The following is a 9,265-nucleotide window of genomic DNA, read 5'->3' as shown; positions in this document are numbered from 1 at the left end:
TCAGTAATATGTGGGTCCCTTTCAAAGGAAAAATATTCTCATGAATTTCACCAATATTGATTTGTTTTTATTGTAATAGTATTGGAATATTTAGACCTAACCCTAGAAATAAGCTCTTTATATTTCAAGTTTTATTAAATAAAAAGTTTAAATCAAAACAAATACATGAATCAAATAAAAACATAGCTTAGGTGAATAGTATTAATTTAATATGGCAGATAACATTGTTTGCTGACAGTAAATCAACTGATGCTGAATTTAACATTAAAACGATGAGGGTTTATGTCAGATTCTATGCCCTGCAGCATTTTGGTTTCTCTTTCTAATACAGAAAAGACTTGCTCACATAGATATGCTACACAAAATGAAACTTCAAGCTTCAAAAATTTGTTTGATAGTTTAGATTAGTTTAGTTGGACCTTACAGTTTATCAAAATCCTATAAGCAAGAAATTTTTACATAACAATTTTAGTTAATTACTGAAGATTAATGTCAAGGCTAGTATTTTTAGAAAAGTGAAATCTGCATTGAGAATTTACTCCATTTATTTCTAGATATGGAAGCAGAATTTCTTTATATTTATTATAATATTTCCTGCCAAACTGATATTATAGAAGAAAGATATTTTTGGAACTAAGTATTCAATCAACATCAGCATTCGTTGAGCATATTTCTCAAACTACTATGTGCTCCGTGAATATAAATCTCTCATTACATTTCCCTATTTCAACTTCTGGAAACCTTTCCTTTTTGTGGGCTGCCATGAAATTATTTGGCTTTCACACAGTACAAACACAGTGGCAGGCACAAATATAAACTTGGACAATGAGAAGGAAGTAGCAATCTCAGTTGAAGACAATTGCCAGATGATAAAGAATATGCTTATATTATCTTTAAAGATTATCATTTAGTGTAAACCCATATTTAAAATTCTGGCTCCAAATTCTCAGTCCAGAGTGAATAATTATCATTATTGTTTTGTTGCTATTTACTTATTTAAAACATTTGGTTGGCAACATAACCAAAAGAAAGGGGCTGTTGCTGGAACAAGGATTCACTCTTTTTCAGTCTGGTGCTGACTAGCCAACTCATACTGGGTATCTCTCTACTTGAGCTTTCCTATCCATAAATGAAGTTGAAACCTTCTAGAATTGCTGGGTGAGACACAGGACTTTAAATTTCAATTCAGTGAATGTCTATTATATAAAATTCCTGAAATAAGTCTTATGGCATTATATGCCAGTGCTCTGAAAACCAAACAATGCTGCACATATCTTAGATATTATTTTTAATAGATGTGAGCCAATTTGAAGAAAACTAATTTCTCAACAATAAAAAACCCAACTACCTCAGGAATACAGCATTAACTCATTGCCCCTGCGAAATTTTTTATTGTTCTACCACACTATAGTGATTATTCTCAAATGAGATTTTCTGCAGCTGAGAAAAGATTTTGAGTGCAGATTCTTTACCTGGAATTCCTGGATAGGCTTTGGGCAGTATTAGCCTCTGAATATGCCTGCAATATTTGCAGTGTGTGCATGTGTGTTTGTGTATGCATGCACACACATCTAAAGGGAAAATCTTTAGATTTGATCACAATCATGAAGGTGTGTAAAGAATCAAAAACTATATAAGCCACTGTTTGGGGATGAAATTCTTAACTCTTAATTCCAGTTGAGAATTAACACTTTACTTTGACCTGAAACTCAGCTGTTGTAAGGAGTCATTTTCCTGGGAATGGTCTCCATGGTATTACAATACTTATTCTCTTGATTATGGTACGAAGTATTGATTCATTTAATATGGGCGGTTTGTTCTTTCTGCATCGCCATCAAAGATAAATTGGGACTATAAGTTGAACAATGATATATCTTGCAACCATTGAGCTAATATCATTGAATTATGTTACTTAATTTGGAATTATAGCCCAAAATAGGTGATGTTCCATAAACATCTGCTTGATCTTTATAGATGAAACAAACTCAAGTCACAGGGCATCTTTTTAGTTAAGTGAATATGAGTCAGTATTTATCTGGAGACCAGCAAGATTTCAGCTGGATCTGGCCTTCAGTTATTTTATTTTATGTTATGTATGGTGAGATCATAGATCCTAACTGCACACTTTAGTTTTGACAACAGCTTACACCTGTATGACCCATACCCCTGTCAAGATACAGAACATGACCATGATTCCAGACAGTTCCTTTGCTCCTTTTCTCAGAAATCTTCTCTTTCGAGACTGATCTGGTTTCTTTCATTGCTAGCTAATCCTTTAATTATTGTAGAATTTTGTTCTAGTTTCTTATTTAGCAAATCAATTGTCATATTGGCATAGATTTTTTTTTCACCTTGTGCTGCCTAGAGTCTTAAAGATCTTTGGAGGTGGCTGGGGAGCCACTACCAGAGGATTGGAAGAAGGGGTGAAAGAGGATCTCAGACATTTTAGACACTTTCCCAACTCCTCCTTCAAGTGGAGTAGCTCCCTCTCTGAACTCTTTTATAAATTGGAATTCCATGTGGGGTTTGGTTTTAAAAAGGGGCTCTACCAGGTGCCTATGAATAGTGGATTGGATAAAGAAAATGTGGCACATATACACCATGGAATACAACTCAGCCATAACAAAGAATGATATCATATCCTTTGTGGCAACATAAATGCAGCTGGAGGCCATTATTCCAAGTGAATTAACACAGAAACAGAAAACCAAATACCACACGTTCTCACTTCTAAGAGAGAGCTAAACATTGAGTGGACATAGACACAAAGATGTGAACAATAAACACTGAGGATTCCAAAAAGCAGGGAGGGAGGAAGGGGAACACGTGTTGAAAACCTGCCTATTGGGTACTATGTTCACTACTTGTGTGTCAAGAACATTAGAAGCCCAAACCTCAGCATCATTCAGTAGACCCATGTAACAAACCTATACAAATACTTCCTAAATCAAAAATTTGTAAATAAAAAGGGGTTCTACTTATTTTAAAAATTTATCTGACATAGGTCATTGTGCCAAAAATAACTACAATGTTTCAGTTAAACCATTATATAATCTGACTCTTGAAATGACAGTTAAGACTTCTTAAGATCCAAGGGAGGAAGTAATGGTTGGCAGCTGTGCAGAATGACGGCTGATGAAATGAGGTGGCCCCACATTGAAGCCAGCAGCAACAGGACTTGGGAAAGCAATTCCTCAGTGGGGGTAGCCTTCCCTGAGTGTGCCTTTGAAGTCACATAGAGGAATTTGTTAATGATGCTCGTGCATTTTCTGCTATGTTTTCTCTATTTCTCTTGTAAGGTGACCATTTTGACTGTTACAGGTCAATCTTGTGCCTTAAAATCAACTGGACTCAGGAACTGGCCAGAATCACTTATGACAATATCTAACTAAATTTGGAATTGTCCTATTTTCTCCCCCAAATGCAAGTTCATTATTTTGTGCATTACAACCTAAGGTCTATCTGTGCTAGGAGGTTTTGCTTTAATAGTAGAAACTGTAAATTATATACACTACAAATGTTCTCATATTTTCTGTCTTCTCATTATGGAAGACATTATGCCAATTACTCAAGGATCTAGAACCAGAAATACCATTTGATCCAGCAATCCCATTACTGGGCATATACCCAAAGGAACATGAATCATTCTACTATAAAGACATATGTTTATTGCAGCATTATTTACAATACCAAAGACATGGAACCAACCCAAATGCCCAATAATGATAGACTGGATAAAGAAAGTGTGGTACGTATACATCATGGAATACTATGCAGCCATAAAAAGGAATGGGATCATGTTCTTTGCAGGGACATGGATGAAGCTGGAAGCCATCATCTTCAGCAAACTAACACAGGAACAGAAAGCCAAACACCACATGTTCTCACTCATAAGTTGGAGTTGAACATTGAGAATACATGGACAGAGTGGGAAACAACACACACCAGGGTCTGTTGAGCGGTGGGGGGTGAGGGGAGGGGATTTAGAGGAAGGGTCAATAGGTGCAGCAAACCACCGTGGCACACGTATACCTATGTAACAAACCTGCATGTTCTGCACATGTATCATGGTTTTTTTGTTTTAGAAGAAATAAAGAGAAAAAAGTTCTCATATTTAAGATAGGTCAATAGAAGAAACTATCTTTAGAATACAATTTATTTTTCTGGATTATATGCTACTGGCTAAGTTTTATAAAAGGCCCATTAGAGAAGCATCTTGGTTGGTTGGATGTTTTGATGCTGTATTCCTTTATTTCCCCCCAAAAAAGGGCATAAATAATATTTTATATTTATATCTTGATTTACAGTGTGTAAAATGTCACATCTGTTTGTCATAACAACCCTGCAAAATATGTATTATAATCTCTATTTTAAAGATGAATAAACTGAGATGCTGTGAGGTTGAGTGACCTGGTCACAGAGGTAGAGAGCACTAGAGGTCATACTCATCCTAATATCTAAATCATTAGTATAGGCCGGGGGTGGTGGCTCATGCCTGTAATCCCAGCACTTTGGGAGGCCGAGACAGGCAGATTACCTGAGGTCAGGCGTTCAAGACCAGCCTGGCCAACATGGCGAAAACCGATCTCTACCAAAAAATACAAAAATTAGCCAGATGTGGTGGCGGGCGCCCATAATCCCAGCTACTCGGGAGGCTGAAGCATGAGAGCCACCTGAAGCAGGGAGGCAGAGGCTACAGAGAGCCGAGATCGTGCCACTGCATTATAGCCTGGGTGACAGAGTGATACTCTGTCTCAAAATAATAATAATTAATTAATTAATTAATTAAAATAAATAAATCACTAGTATATGTCATACATCCAGGACCTAGTATCATTTACCTGCATTCTTTAAAAAGTACTGATGTGTTAAGAGACAATGAGTAGATAACTGTTCTTAATCCTAGACCTCACTCTTACCCCACTTACTATTGTCTTGCAATGAAATTAAAATATCTTAAAATTTTAAAAGAATGTTTCCATGCAGAAAGGAGACAAAATCATTCCTCAAAACTTGAGAAAGTTCCAGGAAAAGGGAAATGATTAATTTCTCTTAAAGCAGATCAGGTGTTTCATCTTGGCAAATTACTCTGAATTAGAAGTCTTCCCTAGATTGTAGATGAAACTTTACAAGGTTCGCTGAACTAAGAAAAGGCACATTTGACTGCATGGTGAGAAAAGTAAAAAATAAAAGACAAAGGGTCCTGCGAAAAGTCTCCCTGCAAATGCCTGTAATACACCCAGTGAACAAGCCAAGCTTTGCTAACAGATGTGCCCAGCCTGATCATTGGCGCCTGATGAAGTGGCATATTATAAACGAGGATTGAGAATATAATTTTTAAACAAATAATCACTTAACTGAATGCACCATTACCTAGAATATACACTTCCTATCAAAGAAGAAAGAGCATTTAGTCACACATGAGGAGCACCAATGCTGGAAGGGAATAGAGTCTAGCAGAGCATAACATTGCAATCCTGGGGGCAAATTGGAGCCATGAATCTGGATGAGTCATTGGGGGCCTGAATTCCTACAGCTATCACAGATGAGGGTAAAGAGGAGGATAAACAGCAGAGAAAACAGATGACAAAGGGTGAGACCAGGCAGCTGGACAAAAGGCCGCACACGTTGTTGGGACCCCGGGAAGCCACAGGAGGGCAGCAGAGGAAAGTGGCACAGATGTAAGTTACAGAGCGTCCTTTCAGGAAGGGTGCATTTGAAAACATATCAATCTGTCACAGAATCTAGACTTCAAACTGCTGGAAGTTAGTGGAGTATTTCTTAATGGCTCTTATGCCATTAAACTGAACCCAAAACAATGTTTATATTCACTCTAAAGATTGAAAGGGTTAGGTAGGAGAAGTGAGTCTGGTGAAGGGATTTTCTGAGCAGGGAAGACAGAAGGTGCATTCTTCCTTTCATTATTTTCTCATTGTCTGCCATCATGGGTAGAGTATTCATGGACCAGTAACTAAGAATTCAGGACAGAGGCTGTGGCCCTTCTTAGAAGTAGTGGCAAGCAGGCAGCTAAAGATATGCTAACAACCTCAATCAGAATGTAGAATGAATGAAAAGTATATCTGAGGAAATTGACAATTGATTGACGAGACTCCTTAATTGCTCATTAAAATTATACCTGGGGAGCTACAATGAAGGTCCCTCCAGAAAGGACCCTCTTAGCCACTTCTTGTGCTCCCATGAGTTTTTAATAATAGTATGAATAAAAGAGCATAGATTTTTGCTTAATCACATTTCTTTTCAAAAAGGAAAGTGAGAATCTATTACTGAAAAAGAAAATACCATTCCAGCTTGCCATCTAAGTAGTGCCCAAAACAGACCTGTCATTATGTTAAGAGCTAATTTTGACCTATGGATGAACTTCTTTACTTCAATTTAAGGATAGAAAGCTCAACTTTTAAGGATATGGGTGAATCTGCCCTATAATGTTGGGACAGTGAGTAGGAAAATACTTATTTTGTTCAGGGAATGTATTCTTTTCACCCTTTCCCCTTGAGGCTTGAATTTTCTTTTTCATCTTTATAAAAATCTGATAAATTATCAAAATCAAATAGGCATTAACCAAGAATTCCCTTTCTAGGAAATGATTCCAAAAATTAATCAGATGCAAAAAGTGATGTATGTTCAAGGGTGTTTTGAGACATGGATGTCCTATTTACATTTGAGAAAATGGAAAATAACCTAACATTTTTGTAATAATAATAACAATAACAAATCTTTATTGAATATTAACTTTGTGCCAGATCCTACTAAGCCCTCTTACTTGTTTCTAACAACAAGCCTAGCAGGTAGGTGTTATTACTATACCCATTTTGGAGATGAGAAAGCCATGCCTCCAAAAGGTTAAGCAACTTGCTGAAGGTCACACATCTAATAAAAATTGGAGTGGGGATTTTTGTTCCAGAACCCATAGATTTAACATCTATATTATATATCTTCTTCTTATATAATAGAATTATTAAATACATTTGGGTACATCCTCATAATAGGATATTTTCCAAAATTAAACATCGTGATCTTTGAAAAATAGTAATGCAAAATAAAAACAATATAATGTTAAGTGAATAAATCAGGATACAAAATAGTAGGTGCAGTATGATCTCAATTGTACACGATTCAAAAGAAAAATATCAAAATGAACATGTTTCTGGATGGTATATTGAAATTCTTGTCTTCTCATCTTTTTGTATTTTCTAGTTCTTTATATGAACATACTTTGCTTCTATAATTATGAAGAAAGTTATTGTGTAGCAGATGCATAGTGAGGAGAAATTTTGCATTTTTATTCTGTAAGAAAATTTGACATAATGAATGCTGTAGTTTGGATATGGTTTGTTTGTCCGCACCAAATCTCTTGTTTGAATTTGATCCCCAGTGTTGGAGGCAGGGCACAATGGAAGGTGTTTGGGTCAGGGGCTGAACCCCTCATGAACAGATTAATGCCCTCCCTCTGGGGCGAGTGCGTTCTCACTCTATTAGTTTCCATGACAGCCGGTTGTTAAAAAGAGCCTGGCAGCTTACCTCTCTCTCTTGCTTCCTTTCTCTGCAAACCTGTGCTCCCCGCACAAGTCAGTTTCCCTTCACCTTCCACCAGGAGTAGAAACAGCCTGAGGCCTTCACCAGATGCAGAAGCCCAATCTGAAACTTTCTCAGCCATCAGGACTGTGAGCCAAAAAGTCCCTTTTTATTTATAAATTACCCATCCTCTGGTATTCCTGCCCAGCAATACAAAATGGACCAAGACAATGAGCTTGACAGTTGCTTAGGAATTTGTAGGCAAAATTGCATGAGTCTAAACATTTGGTGGGAGGTGAGGAACAAGAATCTGACTCCGAACAGTAATTCACAGCTACTGAAACTTGTTGCGGAGAATTATGGTGGCTTAACTAAGTAGCAATAAAATGTGATTGAAGCCCATAAATAAAATCACCATGAGGGTGGAAAAGAGCTGGGGTTAGCAGTTGACCCCTGCAATTGTGAACCTTCCCATAGAGACAGCATGTCCCAGTTAGGATGCTTTTGGCTATGAATGACACAATACCCAGCTAAAATTGGCATTGGTAATAAGTATATTACTTTCCGTGAGAAGCTCAGAGGCACAGTGGTTCCAGATTTGGTTCAGCAAACTAATATGCAGCAATGAAGCCAGATCTTTCCAGTCTTTTCTCTCACCATTCTCAGCATCTTGACAACCTCTCCCCTCATTGTCTCCTAATGGTGGCAGTAGTTCCAGGCATCACTTGGAGATGTGACCACATTCAATGCCTATGGAAAGTTGTTTTTCCTCCCATGCATTTCTTCTTACTAAGAAAAACCTTTTCCTGAAGCCCCTAATGTATTTCCCATTGTTCCCTATCAGGTAGGATTACATACTAGCAAGAGAGTACGAAAGGGGAATGGCTTTTGGGTAGGCAACATCCATTATCTGCACAAGTTGTTCTGGGTGACGTAGCGAATAGTAGAACTTCACCTGGTCCTTCAGGTGAAGGAGCTGTGTATTCAAACATTGTAAATTGGGACCCCCAGCCAGATTTGACAGAGCACCTTGGATGCATGTAGCAATGACTGGGAATGGGAATTAGGGACCAATCTCCTGAATGAGATAAAGATCAATCATACTGAGACTTCTGGGTATTACAGGAGAGAAGGCGCAGGTAGGATTCGAGTGATTTAATGGGCACATTTAAAGGAAATGTGGGCTGGGCCTGGTGGCGCATGCCTGTAATCCCAGCACTTTGAGAGGCCAAGGTGGGCGGATTGCTTGAGCTCAGGAGTTCGAGACCACCCTGGACAATACGGTGAAACCCCATCTCTACAAAAAATACAAAAATTAGCCAGGTGTAGTGGTGCATACCTGTTGTCTCAGCTACTCGAGAGGCAGAGGTGGGAGGATCGCTTGAACCTGGGAGGCAGAGGTTGCAGTGAGCCAAGATCACTCCACTGCACTCCAGCCTGGGCAACAGAAGGAAACCTTAGAAAGAAAAAAAGAAAAGAAAAGAAAAGAGAAAAGAAAAGGAAAAGAAAAATGTGACCATACATCATGCTGGTAAATGGGATGTTGAGATTACATTTTGATAGAAGAATGAAATTATCTAAGAGGACATGTTAGCAAGATAATATGGTAAGATAAAAAATTTATATAAAATAAAAAAATTGTAATTTGATTGGTAAATAAGGCAAAGAAAGCTGAAAGATTTTTTAAAAAACAAGGTAAAACAATACCAGCAAATGCATACATGAAGAATAA

This window comes from Symphalangus syndactylus, chromosome 8 (assembly GCF_028878055.3).
Source record: "Symphalangus syndactylus isolate Jambi chromosome 8, NHGRI_mSymSyn1-v2.1_pri, whole genome shotgun sequence".
Classification (NCBI taxonomy): domain Eukaryota; kingdom Metazoa; phylum Chordata; class Mammalia; order Primates; family Hylobatidae; genus Symphalangus; species Symphalangus syndactylus.
This window is presented reverse-complemented; position numbering follows the sequence as displayed.